This window comes from Rhinatrema bivittatum, chromosome 1, assembly GCF_901001135.1.
Source record: "Rhinatrema bivittatum chromosome 1, aRhiBiv1.1, whole genome shotgun sequence".
In the NCBI taxonomy this organism is placed as follows: Eukaryota; Metazoa; Chordata; class Amphibia; order Gymnophiona; family Rhinatrematidae; genus Rhinatrema; species Rhinatrema bivittatum.
In genome coordinates, this window is record NC_042615.1 from 83,038,147 (window position 1) to 83,059,675 (window position 21,529).

The window sequence follows — 21,529 nt, forward strand, 5'->3', positions numbered from 1 at the left end:
GTACATAAAAGTAATATATCAGGGCCCTAGACAGGTATTTGTATCCCTATGGGAGGGCCACCTAGTAACTCGAGGTGGGGATTAGGTATGAGCGTAGGGGGTTAGGGGCCACTTTCACATTCAACATGAGACGTACGGAAAGAACAGTGGTCTCTAGTGAAAAATTTGCTGGCCGTCGGAGTGAGGACACTCACTCCAAGAAGAGATTTGGGCAACGTTCTCTCAACCTAGCTTGTTGTTGCCCAGGTAGAGTGTCCATCAAGCTAGGTTGAGAGAACGTTGCCCAAATCTCTTCTTGGAGTGAGTGTCCTCACTCCGACGGCCAGCAAATCTTCACTAGAGACCACTGTTCTTTCCGTACGTCTCATGTTGAATGTGAAAGTGGCCCCTAACCCCCTACGCTCATACCTAATCCCCACCTCGAGTTACTAGGTGGCCCTCCCATAGGGATACAAATACCTGTCTAGGGCATAGGCACTATAGGAAGTCTCTCTCTCTCTCTCTCTCTCTCTCTCTCTCTCTCTCTCTCTCTCTCTCTCTCTCTCTCTCTCTCTCTCTCTCTCTCTCTCTCTCTCTCTCTCTCCACAATAAGCCTTTTTGCAGCACACGATAACTTTACATAAGCTCCACCCCCTGAATAAGAATTTGCATTCACAAATCGCGTTAATGGCTGTTAGCGTGATTTGCGAATTGTAACTCCTTAGAAAATGACCCCCTATATCTTAATAAAATAAACATAAAAATATTTTTCACATAATATTACAACAAAAGAAGTTGCATCACACAATTTTATTTACAAACAAATTTGTCATAAAAAATTAACATATATCATCTTTTAAATAACCACAATTCTCATACACATGCACAGTTACACACACACTATTAGCATATCAGAGACAGATACACATAGCTTTGTGAACAGAAATATACCATTTCAGGACTATGAATCACATTTATTTAGGAATTTGATCCCTCCCCACTAAAATATTTGGGGTAGATTTTCAGAGGTCCGCGCGGGTGTACATGTGCATGTGATACCCGGCGTGCACACATGTATGCCCAATTTTATAGCAGGCACGCGTATGTTATAAAATTGGGGGTCGGTGTACGCAAGGGGGTGCATAATTGTGCACCTTGTGCATGCCGAGCCGCGCTACCTTCCCCTGTTCCCTCCCAGGCCGCTCCAAAATCAAAGCGGCCTCGGAGGGAACTTCCCTACCCTTCCACCTTCCCTTCCCTCCCCCAACCTTCCTCCCCTACCTTTTTCTTTTGTTTTCTTTTATTTCAAAACTTACTTCAGCCCTGGCACCATCTTGTGCTCCTACCATGTGACAGGGGCCGACCAATGGCACCGGTAGCCCCTGTGACATAGTAAGGGCAAAGGCTATTGGCACCATTTTGAATACTGACATCCGACGGCCCGAGTGCAGGAGATCGCGCCAGGACACCCGCTGGACCACCAGGGACTTTTGGTAAGTCTTGGGGGGGTCCGGAGGGTGGGGGTTGTAGTTAATTAAATTTAAAAGGTTGGGATGGGGTTTTTTTTGGGAAACGAATGAACGGATCGGGGTCCCCCAAGAACAGATGAAACGGATTTGGCTCCCCACAAATATGAATACCGAATGAGATGAATTTGTCCCTGCTGCAAATTCCTAGCAATCATTGTGGCAAGACCCTTGGTACATGATATCTAGTTCAAAGATGTGGAGTATAAATTGTCTGCATATGCCAATGATGTATTGCTATATATTTCTCAACCTGATGCTGTCCTGCCCTTCATCATGCAACATATTAGGGATGTGAATCGTTTTAGGACGATTAAAATTATCGTCCGATAATTTTAATATCGTCTTAAACCGTTATGGAACACAATACAATAGAGATTCTAACGATTTATCGTTATAAATCGTTAGAATCGTGAGCCGGCACACTAAAACCCCCTAAACCCCCCCCCCGACCCTTTAAATTAAATCCCCCACCCTCCCGAACCCCCCCCCCAAATGACTTAAATAACCTGCGGGTCCAGCGGCGGTCCGGAACGGCAGTGGTCCGGAACGGTCTCCTGCTACTGAATCTTGTTGTCTTCAGCCGGCGCCATTTTCCAAAATGGCGCCGAAAAATGGCGGCGGCCATAGACGAACACGATTGGACGGCAGGAGGTCCTTCCGGACCCCCGCTGGACTTTTGGCAAGTCTTGTGGGGGTCAGGAGGCCCCCCCCAAGCTGGCCAAAAGTTCCTGGAGGTCCAGCGGGGGTCAGGGAGCGATTTCCCGCCGCGAATCGTTTTCGTACGGAAAATGGCGCCGGCAGGAGATCGACTGCAGGAGGTCGTTCAGCGAGGCGCCGGAACCCTCGCTGAACGACCTCCTGCAGTCGATCTCCTGCCGGCGCCATTTTCCGTACGAAAACGATTCGCGGCGGGAAATCGCTCCCTGACCCCCGCTGGACCTCCAGGAACTTTTGGCCAGCTTGGGGGGGGGGCCTCCTGACCCCCACAAGACTTGCCAAAAGTCCAGCGGGGGTCCGGAAGGACCTCCTGCCGTCCAATCGTGTTCGTCTATGGCCGCCGCCATTTTTCGGCGCCATTTTGGAAAATGGCGCCGGCTGAAGACAACAAGATTCAGTAGCAGGAGCCCGTTCCGGACCGCTGCCGTTCCGGACCGCCGCTGGACCCGCAGGTTATTTAAGTCATTTGAGGGTGGGGGATTTAATTTAAAGGGTCGGGGGTGGGTTTTAGGGGGTTTTAATGTGCCGGTTTTGCGATTTTACGTTTTTTCGATTTTTCACGATTTTTCACGATTTTTCACGATATTTTACCCCCCCAAACGGCAACAATACGATTCCCTCCCCCTCCCAGCCGAAATCGATCGTTAAGACGATCGAGGACATGATTCACATCTCTACAACATATCTCTCTCTTTTCTCCTATTTCAAGCTATCACATTAATTGGAATAAACTGGAAACGATGCTGTTCAATTTTTGTGCAATTACTCTCTCAACCCAGATTCCTACATACCGCTGGATTCCAGAAGGCCTGAAATATTTAGGTATTCAACAGAGATGTGAATTGGAACCGGAATCGGTTCGGATTCAGGTTCCGATTCACATGTGGGTTTTTTTCAATCGGGCCCGATCGTGGTTTTGTTTATCAGCTGCGCCCCAGCCGATAAACAAAAAACCCACCCCTACCCTTTAAAAGTAACCCCTTAGCTTCCCCCACCCTCCTGACCCCCCAAAACCTTTTTACAGGTACCTGGTGGTCCAGTGGGGGTCCCGGGAGCGATCTCCCGCGATCTCCCGCTCCGGGCCGTCCTCCCGCTCCCGGGCCGTCGGCTGCCACTAATCAAAATGGTGCCGATGGCTCTTTGCCCTTACCATGTGACAGGGTATCCGTGCCATTGGCCGGATCCTGTCACATGGTAGGAGCGCTGGATGGCCGGCGCCATCTTGACCCCAACAAGACTTTTGGCAAGTCTTGTGGGGGTCAGGAGGGTCTCCCAAGACTTGCCAAAAGGCCTGGTGGTCCAGCGGGGGTCCGGGAGTGATCTCCTGCACTCGGGCCATCGGCTGCCAGTAATCAAAATGGCACTGATAGCCTTTGCCCTTACTATGTTACAGGGGCTACCGGTGCCATTGGTCAGCCCCTATCACATGGTAGGAGCACAAGATGGTGCTGGCCATCCAGTGCTCCTACCATGTGACAGGATCCGGCCAATGGCATGGATACCCTGTCACATGGTAAGGGCAAAGGGCCATCGGCGCCATTTTGATTAGTGGCAGCCGACGGCCCGGGAGCGGGAGGACGGCCCGGAGCGGGAGATCATGGGAGATCACTCCCGGGACCCCCACTGGACCACCAGGTACCTGTAAAACATTTTGGGGGGGGGTTGGGAGGGTGGGGGAAGCTAAGGGGTTACTTTTAATGGGTCGGGGTGGGTTTAGGGGTTAATTTTGTGTGCCGTTTTTCCCACCCTCCCCCAAAATGATAAGGGAACCCCCACGATCAATATCGTGGGGTTTTCCTATCGTTTTGGGGGAGCCCCCGATTTCTGACAATTTTGAAAATATTGACGATATTTTCAATCGTTCGAAGCACGATTCACATCCCTAGTATTCAATGTTATGGCACTATAGACTTGACAGTGACCAGATCTCAAGACAGTTTGTTTAAGAAGCTTATGGATACATTACTCGATGGTCTCCCTTAATCTTACATGGTACAGGTGATTAGATACAATCAAAATGGTATTAGCCCCTCAGATCAATTTTATGCTGAGTATGCTCACTATTTACTTTGACTGAAAAATGTGTTGCTGCCTGGATGGCATGTTATCTTAATTCTTATGGAATAATAAACCCCCTTGAATTGCCCTCTAGAAGTTAAAATTGCCCAGGAATAAGTGTGTGTGGGTTATATTTCCTTGCCTTTTACTGTTATTACACTGCATTTATATTGCAATGAGGCATAGCATGGCACTTGAGTTGAGTTATTGATGGAAATGCTATAGAAAAGGCGAAAGCTCGTCCTTTACCATTATGGCTTATCCCACGTCCATCTTCCATATCTAGTCTCAAATCAAGTCCCCTCATAATGACCAACAAAATGCTTTCTATTTTTATAAGTGTGAGAGCAGACTATTGGAAAGCTGCTGATTCCCTGGATAGGGTCTCCTTTGACCCCAATATGGTTGAATTCCATTTTTTAAATTAATAAATAGCTTATTAATTGGCCTGTTTGATACCAGAAAAGACCCAAAAACCAACAGTCAACCTGTAATGTCAAAAGACGTGCCTAAAAATAAAAGTCTCCCAAAAGCTAGCTCACAGTTTTGCAAAATTTTGTATTTGTTTTCAAAATTGAAATTATTAATCTATACCACAATATTTGTAATAAAAAGGACAATCCAAAAATGTACCTATGTTCATTAAATAATTGAAATCCCTCTTCAGTTCTTTCAATACCTTTCAATCCCCCCCAAAAAAAACAAACAAACCATATATGACACACATATAACACTCACCCCACACAAACACACTCCCTAAAACATAAAACCAATACAAAAATACATTAAATCCTAGAGATGTGAATCGTGTCCTCGATCGTCTTAACGATCGATTTCAGCTGGGAGGGGGAGGGAATCGTATTGTTGCCGTTTGGGGGGGTAAAATATCGTGAAAAATCGTGAAAAATCGTAAAAAATTGAAAAAACGTAAAATCGCAAAACCGGCACATTAAAACCCCCTAAAACCCACCCCCGACCCTTTAAATTAAATCCCCCACCCTCCTGAACCCCCCCCCCAAATGACTTAAATAACCTGCGGGTCCAGCGGCGGTCCGGAACGGCAGCGGTCCGGAACGGGCTCCTGCTACTGAATCTTGTTGTCTTCGGCCGGCGCCATTTTCCAAAATGGCGCCGAAAAATGGCGGCGGCCATAGACGAACACGATTGGACGGCAGGAGGTCCTTCCGGACCCCCGCTGGACTTTTGGCAAGTCTTGTGGGGGTCAGGAGGCCCCCCCAAGCTGGCCAAAAGTTCCTGGAGGTCCAGCGGGGGTCAGGGAGCGATTTCCCGCCGCGAATCGTTTTCGTACGGAAAATGGCGCCGGCAGGAGATCGACTGCAGGAGGTCGTTCAGCGAGGCGCCGGAACCCTCGCTGAACGACCTCCTGCAGTCGATCTCCTGCCGGCGCCATTTTCCGTACGAAAACGATTCGCGGCGGGAAATCGCTCCCTGACCCCCGCTGGACCTCCAGGAACTTTTGGCCAGCTTGGGGGGGGGGCCTCCTGACCCCCACAAGACTTGCCAAAAGTCCAGCGGGGGTCCGGAAGGACCTCCTGCCGTCCAATCGTGTTCGTCTATGGCCGCCGCCATTTTTCGGCGCCATTTTGGAAAATGGCGCCGGCTGAAGACAACAAGATTCAGTAGCAGGAGCCCGTTCCGGACCGCTGCTGTTCCGGACCGCCGCTGGACCCGCAGGTTATTTAAGTCATTTTGGGGGGGGGGGTTCGGGAGGGTGGGGGATTTAATTTAAAGGGTCGGGGGTGGGTTTTAGGGGGTTTTAGTGTGCCGGCTCACGATTCTAACGATTTATAACGATAAATCGTTAGAATCTCTATTGTATTGTGTTCCATAACGGTTTAAGACGATATTAAAATTATCGGACGATAATTTTAATCGTCCTAAAACGATTCACATCCCTATTAAATCCCTAAAACCCAAATGGGGAGAAAACACCTAAGAAAACCTTTCAAAACATTACTGTCCTGGAATGTTATGCAACTCCCCACTGCAGTTTTAGAAACTAACAGAGGAAAACATGTCACTGTTGTCCTTTATGTAAAGCCTGCTGCTTCATAATGTTCCAATGTAAACCGAGGTGATGTGCCAAACGTGCTGCGGTATATAAAAACCTTTAAATAAATAAATAAATCTAAAAAAATTTTAACTGGAAATCTTCTTCCTCATCCTTACTCAGTGATTTCAAATGGGGAATCCAATATCAATCCAAATTGTGTAAAAGTCTTGTGTAAAAACAGTTCACATATGCTCTGTGGCATGAAACTGCTTATCAAGAACATGCCATACTGGGTCAGATCTAGCCCAGCATCCTGTTTCCAACAGTGGCCAATCCAGGCCATAAGAACCTGGCAAGTACCCAAAAACTAAGTCTATCCCATGTTAACATTGCTAGTAATAGCAATGGCTATTTTCTAAGTCAACCTAATTAATAGCAGGTAATGGACTTCTCCTCCAAGAACTTATCCAATCCTTTTATAAACATAGCTATACTAACTGCACTAACCACTTCCTCTGGCAACAAATTCCAGAGTTTAATTGTGCGTTGAGTGAATAATAACTTTCTCCGATTAGTTTTAAATGTGCCACTTGTTAACTTCATGGAGTGCCCCCTAGTCTTTCTATTATCCGAAAGTGTAAATAACCGATTCACATCTACCCATACATATACAAATCGATTCAAAATGCGGCAGCAAGATTGTTGACCAGCACCAGCCGCTACGAACACATATCACCAATTCTCAGGAACCTACACTGGTTACCAGTAAATTACAGAATTCTATACAAATCAATCACCTTAATCCATAAAACCATCCATCATCAACTTCAACTTGACCTAGAAATACCTTTCAAACTTTACTCCTCTAACAGACCAACTAGAGACATTTACAGAGGCACTCTTAATGTTCCACCCACTAAAGCTACACGCCTCGCTACGACCAAAGACAGAGCCTTTTCGACAGCAGGCCCTTCCATCTGGAATAGTATCCCATCAAACCTCAGACTGGAGCCATGCCTATTAACTTTCAGGAAAAATCTTAAAACCTGGCTCTTTCTCCAAGCCTTCCCTGAACCACCAGACAATCACTAGCTGGCCTTCTTTCTTACCCAGTCTGTCACTCCGTTTCTCAAAGAAAAAAAATAAATGGACTCTTAGACTTCAGATTAAAGCACCGTTCTTAAGTTTGTAACTTGTACACTCTACGGTAAAATTACTTTACTGGCCTTTTCTTCTTTCCAGCTTGTTGCAAGCTTCCAAGTTCTCGCCCCCTGTTGATTGTAACTTTGACTTATTCCTGCTTTGGTTATCTTTCGTTTACGTGAATTTGTTACTCTAGTTTTTTCCCTTTGTTAAACTGTAAACCGATCCGATATGGTAATCTACTATGAAGGTCGGTATATATATAAATAATAATAATACCCGTTCTAGACCTCTCATGATTTTAAACACCTCTATCATATCCCCCCTCAGCTGTCTCTTCTCCAAGCTGAAAAGTTCTAACCTTTTTAGTCTTTTCTCATAGGGGAGCTGTTCCATTCCTCTTATCATTTTGGTAGCCCTTCTCTGTACCTTCTCCATCGCAATTATATCTTTTTTGAGATGTGGCGACCAGAATTGTATACAGTATTCAAGGTGCGGTCTCACCATGGAGCAATACAGAGGCATTATGACATTTTCCATTTTATTCACCATTCCCTTTCTAATAATTCCCAACATTCTGTTTGCTTTTTTGACTGCCGCAGCACACTGAACTGATGATTTCAATGTGTTATCCACTATGATGCCTAGATCTCTTTCTTGGGTAGTAGCACCTAATATGGAACCTAACATTGTGTAACTATGGCATGGTTTATTTTTCCCTATATGCATCACCTTGCACTTATCCACATTAAATTTCATATGCCATTTTGATGCCCAATTTTCGAGTCTCACAAGGTCTTCCTGCAATTTATCACAATCTGCTTGTGATTTAACTACTCTGAACAATTTTGTATCATCTGCAAATTTGATTACCTCACTCGTCGTATTTCTTTCCAGATCTGTTGCGGTCTCTACCGCTTCCCTCCACTTAGGGCTCAAACCCGCCTACCTCCGTTTCAGGAATCACCGCATTACTCCCGCTCTGGATCCCGGGGGCTGCTCTCTCTCCACGTGGTGGCCACCATTACGTGCCTGCTTCTTGTCAGTCTCGCGCGCGCACAAGGACGCCCATCTTGAGGGCTCAACTCCCGGAAGCCTGACCCCACCCGTGCTGCTGACGTCACGCCCGAGCCCCGATATAACCGGCGTCCAAACTCTCTCTCATCGCCTTGCAACGAGTTTCACAACTCCATAGTTGTTCTTAGTTGCGTTCCTGGTGATCTCCACATTTCCTGCTTCTGACTCCGGTTTGCCTCTGACTCCGCTTCTGCCTGCTGCCTGTCTCTGACTCCGGTTTGCCTCTGACTCCGCTTCAGCCTGCAGCCAGCCTCCGACCTCGGCCTGCTTCCGCTTCAGCCTACAGCCTGCTTCAGCCTCCGGTTTGTTACCGACTCCGCTTCAGCCTACAGCCTGCTTCAGCCTCCGGTTCGCTACCGACTCTGCTTCAGCCTACAGCCTGCTTCAGCCTCCGGTTTGCTAAAGACTCCGCTGCCACCTGCTGCCCTGCCTTCAGCCGGCCCTCAGCCCTGTACAGCCGGTCCCCTGCTTCCCGGGTACCTTGGACTTCCGATCCTTCCTGTTTGCTCTGGTCCCAGTCTAGCCTATCTCAACCTCTGGACTTTCAGTCTCTGTTCCAAGCGCCGAGGTCCCAGTGCCCTACGGGCTCCTCCCGGGGGGTTCCTGGTTCCCGGGTGAACACCTCCTGCCTGTAGCTCCGCCTCCTGGTCTACCCTGTCACCCTAGGTAGACCAGCCCAAGGATCCACTATCTTGCCTGCAGTATCCAACTGCAACAGTTTGCAAGGCCATGGTCTCGGCGGAGGTCCCAAGCCTGCAGGCCATTCCGGGGATGGCACAACGCCTCCAGCTGCAACAGCACTGTATTGATACACTTGCTGCTACCGTGGAACAGCTGGTCTCCCGCATGAAGGCTCCTCCTCCGGAACCGCCTCCAGCCCCTTCCCTGGCACCAGCACCCAGTTCAGCTTCAGTGACTCAGTTCCCCATGCCGACCCGGTATGCCGGGGATATCAAGACTTGCCGTGGCTTTTTAAATCAGTGCTACGTACGTTTTGCCCTCCTGCCTGCACAGTTTTCCTCAGACGCAGTTAAAGTGGCATATATATTCTTGCTACTGGATGGTAAGGCCCTTGACTGGGCTTCACCCATGTGGGAGCGTCAGGACCCCTTGCTACAGAATCTGCAGGAATTTGTCCTCAACGTTTGCCTCGCTTTTGATGATCCTGCACGCCAGACCACCGCGGCCTCGGAGCTCTTGCACCTCAGGCAAGGGACACGCTCGGTGGCCGATTACACCATTGACTTTCGCACGCTGGCCATGGAAGTTGGCTGGCGAGATGATTGCCTTAGGGGAATCTTCCTGGAGGGGCTTGCTAGTCGCATCAAGGATGAGTTAGCAGGCCGGGACCTCCCGGAGGACTTAAAAGACTTAATTGACATCGCTGGCAGTGTGGATCGTCGCCTGCAGCAGCGGGACAAGGAGACCCGCTCCTACCATAAGGCATCACCACAGTCGTCCATTGCATCCAGAACCCCGGCTCCTAAGGTCCTCCCAGCCTCTGTCAGCAGTGGAGAACCTATGCAATTGGGTAGATCTCCGTTGACTCCCAAAGAAAGGAGGAGGCGCCGCTTGCTGGGCCTCTGTCTCTACTGTGGAGGCAAGGGGCACTTCCTCGCCAATTGCCCGGAACGTCCGGGAAACGACCGTGCCTAGGTTATACCAAGGAGCTACACCTAGGCTCTACAGGATCAGCTCCTCTATGTACCTTGCCAGTGACTCTGAAATACCCTGGTGGGGAGCTCCAGATCCGCGCTTTCATCGACTCTGGTGCTGAGGGGAATTTTATTGTGGCTGACCTGGTGAATCAGCTGTCTCTCCCCATGCTACAGAAAGTTCCTCTACTACGGATTTCCTCTATCCAGGGCACCCTGCTCCCGGGTGTCATCAGCTGCTCCACAACTCCCTTGACTCTCCAGACAGGCTTGTTCCATTCGGAGGAGATCTCCTTGCTAGTCTTGGAGAGAACTGTGCACCCCCTGGGTCTTGGACTACCCTGGTTGCGACAGCATTCGCCCATTATTCAGTGGGACAACTTTCAGCTAACCCGATGGAGTCCCTTTTGTTTTGAACATTGTCTACGTCTCCCACGTCCACTGAAAACCTTGCACCTCTGCTCCTCGCTTCTGCTGCCCGAGCCATATCGACACTTTGCTGACGTCTTCTCCAAAGAAATGGCTGAAATACTCCCCCAACACCGGCCTTTTGATTGCCCAATTGACTTGTTGCCGGGCACCTCGCCTCCCCGTGGCCGGGTGTACCCTTTGTCTTTGCCTGAGACTACTGCTATGTCTCAGTATGTGACTGAGAACCTTGCCAAGGGCTTCATTCATCCTTCTCGCTCGCCCGCCGGAGCCGGCTTCTTCTTTGTGGCCAAAAAGGATGGCTCTCTCCGTCCATGTATAGACTATCGTGGCTTGAATGCCATCACTAAGCGAGACCGGTATCCGCTTCCTTTGATCCCTGAGCTTTTGGACCGCCTTCAGGGAGCACGCTTCTTCACCAAGCTAGACCTCCGAGGGGCTTATAACCTTGTTCGTATTCGCCCCGGGGATGAGTGGAAGATGGCCTTTAATACCAGGGATGGGCATTACGAGTACCTGGTAATGCCCTTTAGACTCTGCAACGCCCCAGCCGTCTTCCAGAACCTTATGAACGAGGTCCTACGCGACATGCTCCACTCCCATGTCATTGTCTACCTCGATGACGTGCTCATCTTCTCCAAGGATCTGAAGACTCACTGTCGCCACGTCGCACAAGTCCTACAGGCTCTCCGAGACAATCACCTGTACGCCAAGCTTGAAAAATGAGTTTTCGAAGCCGAGGCCTTGCCCTTCCTCGGGTACATCATCTCCTCCACAGGATTCCGTATGGACCCCGAAAAAGTATCTGCCATAACTAGGTGGCCTCAACCCAAGGGTCTCAAGGCCCTCCAGAGATTCTTGGGCTTCGCTAACTTTTATAGACATTTTATTCCACAGTACTGACATCGGGTCGCTCCCCTTACTGCCCTGACCCGCAAGGGAGCCGACGCCAAGAACTGGCCTGACGCTGCGGTAGCAGCTTTCACCGACTTGAAAGAGGCGTTCCTCACAGACACCTGTCTCCGTCACCCCGATCCCGCCAGACCTTTCATTGTCGAGGTCGATGCCTCCAGCATTGCCGTCGGAGCGGTCCTCAGTCAACACTCCGATTCCGGACAGCTCCTACCATGTTCTTACTTCTCCAGGTAGTTCTCCCCCGCCGAGATTAATTACTCCATCGGCGACAAGGAGCTGTTGGCGATCAAACTCGCCTTTGAAGAATGGAGGCAATGGCTCGAGGGGGCCCAACACACGACCACCGTATATACTGATCACAAAAACTTAGAGTTTTTGTCCCAGGCTCAACGACTAAACCCTCGCCAAGCCCGCTGGGCCCTGTTCTTCAGCCACTTTGATTTCGTTCTACAATACCGGCCGGAGGCCAAGAATCTCCGAGCTGATGCTCTCTCTCAGACCTCCTTTTCCTAAGAAGACCAAGAACCTCCACAGTATATCCTCGACCCTAGTAAGGTTCGCCTGTCCGCCCTAACGGTCCTCTCCCAAGACAGGACCGTGGTTCCCCGATGAGACCATTTAAAGACCCTATGCTGGGCTCATGACTCCCTCACTGGAGGGCACGCAGGACGCAAAAGAACCCTGGAACTCCTTAACCACTTCTATTGGTGGCCCATCATCCGACAAGATGTACGCACTTATGTTGGTTCCTGCCCCACCTGTGCCCGTCAAAAGCCTAGTCCTGGACCCCCGTGCGGTCTCCTACAGCCTCTGCCTGTCCCCACAGAGCCCTGGACCCATTTAGCTACAGACTTCATGGTGGATATGCCCCCGTCTCACGGTCAAACAGTTATCTGGGTTACCGTCGACCGCTTCTCTAAGATGGTGCATCTTGTTCCGTTGACCAAGTTACCCTCTGCACCTGAACTAGCCCTCCTCTTTGCCCAGCATTTCTTCAGGCTACATGGCCTCCCGCAGGACATCGTTTCCGACCGGGGACCCCAGTTTGTTGCATGCTACTGGAGGGCTCTCTGCAAGTGCTTCAAGGTAAAGCTCAGCTTCTCTACAGCTTTCCACCCGCAGAGTAACGGACAGTCTGAAAGGATGAATAGGTCCCTGAAAACGTACCTTCGAGCCTTTGCCAATGAAAAACAAGACAACTAGTCAGAATTACTGCCCTGGGCCGAGTTTGCCTATAACAATCAAGCTCATGCAGCCACCGGGCTCTCACCATTCCAGCTAGTCTACGGGAAACAGCTGAGACCTCCACTTCCTCTCGCTATTCCCAGCGCCTCTCCAGCCACCCAGCTGATGGCGCGCCAGCTACAGACCTTGTGGCAGAAGACCCAGAACAAACTGCTCCGCTCAGCCTCTTCTGCCAAACAGGTGGCTGACTGCCACCGACGACCGGCTCCTACCTATCAGCCAGGAGACCAGGTCTGGCTTAGCACCAAGAACATCCGCCTCCGTCTCCCCTCACGAAGGTTTGCGCCCAGATTCTGTGGACCCTTCCAGGATGCCGAAAGAGTGGGGTCAGTTTCGTATCGGCTGAGGTTGCCGTCCTCTCTTTGTGTCCACAATGTTTTCCACGTGTCCTTGCTTAAGCCCGTAGTCCTCTCTCGTTATCACCGCAAACCTCCGGATCCTTCTTCTACTACCATCGACGATGATCCCACTTACCAGGTACGCGAGGTCCTGGACGTACGCTTCTACAACCGTAGTTGGGAATATCTACTCGCATGGGAAGGTTGCGGCGATGAGGACAACACCTGGGAACCCAGCCGCAACATCCTGGACAAGTCCTTGTTGCAGCAGTTCCATCGTGACCACCCGGAGAAACCCGGTCCTCTCAAGAGGGGCCGTAAAGGGGGGGGTACTGTTGCGGTCTCTACTGCTTCCCTCCGCTTAGGGCTCAAACCAGCCTACCTCCGTTTCAGGAATCACCGCATTCCGCCCGCTCTGGACCCCGGGGGCTGCTCTCTCTCCACGTGGTGTCTGCCATTACGTGCCTGCTTCTCGTCAGTCTCGCGCGCGCACAAGAACGCCCGTCTTGAGCGCTCAACTCCCGGAAGTCTGGCCCCGCCCGTGCTGCTGACGTCACGCCCAAGCTCCGATATAACCGGCGTCCAAACTCTCTCTCATCGCCTTGCAACGAGGTTCACAACTCCATATTTGTTCTTAGTTGCGTTCCTGGTGATCTCCACATTTCCTGCTTCTGACTCCGGTTTGCCTCTGACTCCGCTTCTGCCTGCTGCCTGCCTCTGACTCCTGTTTGCCTCTGACGCCGCTTTTGCCTGCTGCCTGCCTCTGACTCCAGTTTGCCTCTGACTCCGCTTCTGCCTGCTGCCTGCCTCTGACTCCGGTTTGCCTCTGACTCCGCTTCAGCCTGCAGCCAGCCTCCGACCCTGGCCTGCTTCCACTTCAGCCTACAGCCTGCTTCAGCCTCCGGTTTGTTACCGACTCCGCTTCAGCCTACAGCCTGCTTCAGCTTCCGGTTACCACCGACTCTGCTTCAGCCTACAGCCTGCTTCAGCTTCCGGTTACCACCGACTCTGCTTCAGCCTACAGCCTGCTTCAGCCTCCGGTTCGCTATCGACTCCACTTCAGACTACAGCCTGCTTCAGCCTCCGGTTTGCTACAGACTCTGCTGCCGCCCGCTGCCCTGCCTTCAGCTGGCCCTCGGCCCTGTACAGCCGGTCCCCGGCTTCCCGGGTACCTTGGACTTCCGATCCTTCCTGTTTGCTCTGGTCCCGGTCTAGCCTATCTCAACCTCTGGACTTTCAGTCTCTGTTCCAAGCCCCGAGGTCCCAGTGCCCTACGGGCTCCTCCCGGGGGGTTCCTGGTTCCCGGGTGAACACCTCCTGCCTGTAGCTCCGCCTCCTGGTCTACCCTGTCACTCTAGGTAGACCAGCCCAAGGTTCCACTATCTCGCCTGCAGTATCCAACTGCAACAAGATAATTTATAAATGTATAGTAAGGGTCCCAATACAGATCCCTGAGGCACTCCACTGCCCACTCTCTTCCACTGAGAAAATTGTCCATTTAATCCTACTCTCTGTTTCCTGTCTTTTAGCCAGTTTACAATCCACAAAAGGACATCGCCACCCATCCCATGACTTTTTACTTTTCCTAGAAGCCTCTCATGAGGAACTTTGTCAAACGCCTTCTGAAAATCCAAGTATACTACATCTATCGGTTCACCTTTATCCACATGTTTATTAACTCCTTCAAAAAAGTGAAGCAGATTTGTGAGGCAAGACTTGCCCTGGTTAAGCCATGCTGACTTTGTTCCATTAAACCATGTCTTTCTATATGTTCTGTGATTTTGATGTTTAGAACACTTTCCACTATTTTTCTTGGCACTGAAGTCAGGCTAACCGGTCTGTAGTTTCCCGGATCACCCCTGGAGCCCTTTTTAAATATTGGGTTACATTTGCTATCCTCCAGTCTTCAGGTACAATGGATGATTTTAATGACAGGTTACAAATTTTTACTAATAGGTCTGAAATTTCATTTTTTAGTTCCTTCAGAACTCTGGGGTGTATACCATCCGGTCCAGGTGCTTTACTACTCTTCAGTTTGGCAATCAGGCCTACCATATCTTCTAGGTTCACCGTGATTTGATTCAGTCCATCTGAATCATTACCCATGAAAACCTTCTCCATTACGGGTACCTCCCCAACATCCTCTTCAGTAAACACCGAAGCAAAGAAATCATTTAATCTTTCTGCGATGGACTTATCTTCTCTAAGTGCCCCTTTAACCCCTCGATCATCTAATGGTCCAACTGACTCCCTCACAGGCTTTCTGCTTTGGATATATTTTTAAAAGGTTTTACTGTGAGTTTTTGCATCTACAGCCAACTTCTTTTCAAATTCTCTCTTAGCCTGTCTTATCAATGTCTTACATTTAACTTGCCAACGTTTATGCTTTATCCTATTTTCTTTTGTTGGATCCTTCTTCCAGTTTTTGAATAAAGATCTTTTGGCTAAAATAGCTTCTTTCACCTCCCCTTTTAACCATGCCGGTAATCGTTTTGCTTTCTTTCCACCTTTCTTAATGTGTGGAATACATCTAGACTGTGCTTCTAGAATGGTATTTTTTAACAATGACCACGCCTCTTGGACATTTTTTACTTTTATAGCTGCTCCTTTCAGTTTTTTTCTAACAATTTGTCTCATTTTATCAAAGTTTCCCTTTTGAAAGTTTAGCACGAGAGCCTTGGATTTGCACACTGTTCCTATTCCAGTCATTAAATCAAATTTGATCATATCATGATCACTATTGCCAAGTGGCCCCACCACCATTACCTCTCTCACCAAGTCCTGTGCTCCACTGAGAATTAGATCTAAAATTGCTCCCTCTCTTGTCAGTTCCTGAACCAATTGTTCCATAAAGCTATCATTTATTACATCCAGGAACATTATCTCTCTAGCGTGTCCCGATGATACATTTACCCAGTCAATATTGGGGTAATTGAAGTCTCCCATTATTACCACACAACCAATTTGAAGAGCATCCCTAATTTCTCTTAGCATTTCACTGTCCATCTCACCATCTTGACCAGGTGGACGGTAGTATACCCTATCACTATAGTCTTCCCCGACACACAAGGGATTTCTACCCATAAAGATTCAATTTTGTATTTAGTCTCATGCAGGATGTTTATCCTGTTGGACTCTATGCCATCCCGGACACAAAGCGCCACGCTTCCTCCTGGGTGCTCCTCTCTGTCATTGCGATATAATTTGTACACCAGTATAGCACTGTCCCATTGGTCATCCTCTTTCCACCATGTCTCTGAGATGCCAATTAAGTCTATGTCATCACTCACTGCTATACATTCTAATTATCCCATCTTACTTCTTAGACTTCTGGCATTAGCATACAAACATTTCAAAGTTTGTTTTTTGTTTGTATTTTCATTCTGCTTTTTAATTGATAGGGATAAGTTAGAATTTTTTAGCTCAGGTGAGTTTTTAGTTACAGGCACTTGGACTATTTTTCTATTTATTGGAACCTCACTGTCGGGATGCCCTAATTCTAATGCATCATTAGTATCCTTTGAAGATACCTCTCTCCGAACCATGCAGTGCTGAGTGACTGTCTGCTTTCCCCTTTGTTCTAATTTAAAAGCTGCTCTATCTCCTTTTTAAAGGTTAGCACCAGCAGCCAGTTGCTTACTGATTCTCAGATTTTGTCTTTCCCTCAGTTGACTGCTGTATATCATACCTTCATCACCACACTTCCAGTGGTTCCAATTGCAATCCTATCTTCAAAATGCTTGTAGTGACCTGTTTTTTTTCACTAGTTTACCTCAAATCATCAAGCTTTTGTCTTCCTTTTCTACACATGGCCATATTGCTTCACATTTTACTAAATACCTAAAAAATGCTAAGTTTATGCGCTGTATTGGATTGGAAAGGGCTTGGTCCCATGAATTGCTACTATCAGACAATTTTCCCTGGGAGAATTTCAAATTACCCAAGCCAAGTTTTTTTTTTTTTTTGTTTTATTTTTGGCACACCAGGCTGTGTGGACCCTGTGGTCACTACACAAAGCAGGCTTATCCAGAGATCATACTTGTTGGTCATGTGGTGCCCCTAAGGCCTCACTATCTCATCTACTCTTTTACTCTTCCTATACTTACGCATTCTGGCAGGCCGTATGGGATAATATATTGCAAACTTTGAATATTTCTTCTCCCCTTATTTACTCCTTGGTTATATTAAAATCCTTAGCTGTTCCTTATACGCTTTCCTTCTCTAAGGCAAGACTTCTGAATTTTTTACATTCTAATTATTAGTTAATTGGAAGAACGCTTCCCTGTTAAATGAACATTTTTGGTGGAATTCTGTGTCTATGCTATAAATATGATAGAAGCTGCAGTGCAATATCATACAATAAAGAGTTGGACAGCACGATGGAGGTCAGCAGAGCACTATTTTGACTCTTCTATTACTTTTTTATTCCTAATTTTATAATTGTTTTACCTGAAATATTTTTACTATTGTATTCCTTTTTTGTTCTGTTTGTATAATATTTTTTCTCTATGCTCTGTTATATTTACGATGCCAACTACTGTTCTTTAATATTGCTAAGCTTTTTGCATAATGCCATAGGGGCAGATTTTAAAACCTGCGTGTGGCCTACATTTGTGTGCGCCACCTGGTGCGCACAAATGTATTCCTGATTTTATAACATATGTGCGCAGCCACGCGCATGTTATAAAATCCGGAGTCGGTGCACACAATGGGGTAAACACTAATGCATTTTGTGCATGCTGAGCCCTAGGGGAGCCCCGATGGATTTTCCCGTTCCCTCTGAGGCCGCTCTGAAATCAGAGCGTCCTTGGAGGAAACTTTCCTTCCTCCCCCCCACCTTCCCCTCCCTTCCTCTATCTAACCCGCCCCCAGCCCTACCTAAATCCCCCCTACCTTTATTTTGTTATTTACGCCTGCCTGCCGGCGCACGATATCCCAGCACGGCTACTGTGCTGGAGGCCTCGGTCCTGCCCCCGGTCCAGCCCCATCCCTTTCACAAAGCCCTGGGACATATGCACGTCCCGGGTCTTGCGCGCGTCACCAGGCCTATGCAAAATAGGCTCGGTGCGCATAACCCTTTTAAAATCCACCCCATATTGTATAGGTTCTGGATGCTTCATGCAATTATTGGGATAAAAATTAGTTACATTTTTCATTATGGCAATAAAAAAATTTGAACTTGATATTGAAGGAACTACATATGTATGTACTGGAGGAGAGAAGAAAAAGGGGATATATGATATACAATTTTAAATATCTGAATGATATTGATGATGCAAAAAACATCAAACTTTTTCCACTGTAAAGAAAGCTGTAGAACTAGTGTCCTAATATGAACCTCCAAAGCGATAGACTCAGGAACAACATCAAGAAATATTTCTTCATTGAAAGGATGCTGGATGCATGGAATGCCTTCCCACACGAAATAATGAAGACAAAAGTGGTAATGGAATTCAAAATGTAATGGGATAAACACAGAGGATTCCAATGGCTAAAGGATGGAAATGAAAAAAAGGGGTAATTTGTTTAATTGAGGTAACGAACATAGATCGCCATTTTATAAACTCCTTTCATATCCCTTAACAAAAGGCAATGGTGTAACCTACATGGAACTGCAGTTACTAGATAAAAAAGTTAACTGGCATACTGGATGGACCACTTGGGACTTTTTTTACTGTAACTTATATTGTTACTGGACTGGCCTTTGGCTTTGCCAAACTAGAAGAGATATGAGAATGGTATGAGTCTTGACATTGGTGGGAAAAGCACAAGAACACCAAGGAAACAGCAGGAAACAGAAGGCCTGGGATCTTCCCAGCACAGGCAATCCAGATAGACCTTCACTATGGGGCAGATTTTAAAAGAGTTACACGCGCAACCCTTAAAAAAAACCCCTGCATGCGCCGAGTCTATTTTGCATAGGCTCGGCGGCGCGCACAAGCCGTGGGATGAGCATATGTCCCGGGGCTTGCAAAATGGGGGGGCGTGGGTGGGTTTGTGGGTGGGGTAGCGGTCCGGGGTGAGTCCATGGGCGTGGTGGCGGCCCGGGGTGTGGCGGCGGTCCAGGGGTGTAGCCGAGTGCCCCAACACAGCGGCCTGTGCGCGCTGGCAGACAGCCAGTGCGCACAAGTTACACCTGCCAGAGGCAGGCGTAACTCAACAAAATAAGGTAGGGGGGGATTTAGGTAGGGCTGGGGGTGGGTTAGATAGGAGAAGGGAGGGAAAAGTGTGGGGGAGACAAAAAAAAAGTTCCCTCCAAGGCCGCTCCGATTTCGGAGCGGCCTTGGAGGAAACAGGGAAAGTCATCGGGCCTCCCCTAGGGCTCAGCACGCGAAAGGTGCACATGTATGCACCCCCTTGTATGCCCCGACCCTGGATTTTATAACATGCGCGCATGTTATAAAATCGGGTGTACATTTGTGCGCGCCGGGTAGTGCGCACTAATGTACCCCCTGCGTGTAATTTTAAAAATCTGCCCCTATGTGTTTATAGTCTCAGACTTCCTGAAGGCATGAGATAAGAAGTGAAAATCTGTGAGTGATGTCAGATATCAAATAGTGTCTTTGCTACTGCAACAGGTACATTTTACTTATTTATTAATTTAATGGTTTTTCTATATGGACATTTGTCAATAGATATCACATCGGTGTACAGTTTCATTATAAAATGCCTTATTAAAAGCATTTAAAAATAATCAATAAAGTAAAATACATAAACTTAATACACTAAAAATAAAATGTAACATTTCTTAAAATTATAGGCACTAAAAATTATCACAAGATAAATAGAATTTTAAAATAGGTTTTTAAAACTAAGGAATTGCTTGCTGGAAAAGCCATGTTTTTAGTGCTCTCTTTAATGTCTGGTTCGAGCCATAAATCTTGAGGCAGAGTATTCCATATTAAGCAGCAGCCACTTAATATGTGCTTACGTTCAGTGGCCACCACTTAGCCATGTAAGTCCCTTATTCAGCCAAATGTTACACACACAAAATGTAGGCATGTACTGGGTGGATCAGAGGCAGAAAGAGTTAGCCGTATAACTTAACAGCTAACTACTGACATTCGTAGTTAGTCACATAAGTTTACTTCTAAGTTTAGACAATTGTGCACCTTGCACGTGCCGAGCCGCACTGCCTTTCCCCGTTCCCTTCCCCCTAGCCTGACCTTCCACCCCTTCCCTTAACCTTTCCCCTCCTAGCCCTACTCTAACCCTCCCCAAAAGTTTTATCATACCTTTTGCGCCTGCCTCTGGTGCACGCTGGCAGCCTGCCGTCACGAGATCCTTCAACATAGCGGCAATGTCTAAACTTAGAAGTAAACTTATGTGACTAACTACGAATGTCAGTAGTTAGCTGTTAAGTTATACGGCTAACTCTTTCCGCCCCTGATCCACCCAGTACATGCCTACATTTTGTGTGTGTAACATTTGGCCGAATAAGGGACTTACATGGCTAAGTGGTGGCCACTGAACGTAAGCACATATTAAGTGGCTGCTGCTTAATATGGAATACTCTGCCTCAAGATTTATGGCTCGAACCAGACATTAAAGAGAGCACTAAAAACATGGCTTTTCCAGCAAGCTTTTCCTTAGTTTTAAAAACCTATTTTAAAATTCTATTTATCTTGTGATAATTTTTAGTGCCTATAATTTTAAGAAATGTTACATTTTATTGTTAGTGTATTAAGTTTATGTATTTTACTTTATTGATTATTTTTAAATGCTTTTAATAAGGCATTTTATAATGAAACTGTACACCGATGTGATATCTATTGACAAATGTCGGTATAGAAAAACCATTAAATTAATAAATAAGTAAAATGTACCCCATATGGTTTAAGATTGGCCTCAGGACTAGTTAAGGAGAGGAGAACTTAGACCTGAGGATGAGAGATTGATAATTGCAGCACAAGATAATGGATTGCAAACAAGATGGTTCACAGTCAGTATAGAAAAAAATGGATAAAAAAGATAAAAGCATATTCTATATAAAGAACTAGAAACAGTTACACACCTCATTGCTGGATGTCAATTGTTAATGTCAGATTGCCTGTATATAAAGGCATAATAAGATGGCAAGGAAATTGTGAAAATATGATAACACCACTATTCAGAAAAGCACTGGGAACATGACCCTCAAAGAATGGTAGAGAATGAAGATGGTGTGATTACCAACAGATAAGAAGCTTGATACACAAAATCAGGATATAATAGTAAGGGGAAAAAATACAAGAACAATATTAGTGATAAAGGTGTCTGTTCCAAGGATCTGTGGATTGTATGGAGAAAGATCCTCAAGTATCAAATGATGGAATCAGAGACCAAGAAATTGTAGCAGAAAGATACAGAAAATAGCCATAATTGTATTGGGTGCCACTAAACTGATTAAAATAATTTCCAGGTAGCTCTAGGTATGTAGCTTGTACATAT

At 47.2% G+C, this 21,529-nt stretch overlaps 1 protein-coding gene across 1 annotated transcript in view; it reads right to left on the reverse strand.

Annotated features, from left to right (window-relative positions):
• Positions 1-21,529, reverse strand: part of LOC115092799 (testican-3-like) — a 64,079-nt gene that overhangs the window by 22,532 nt on the left and 20,018 nt on the right. The window lies entirely within an intron of this gene.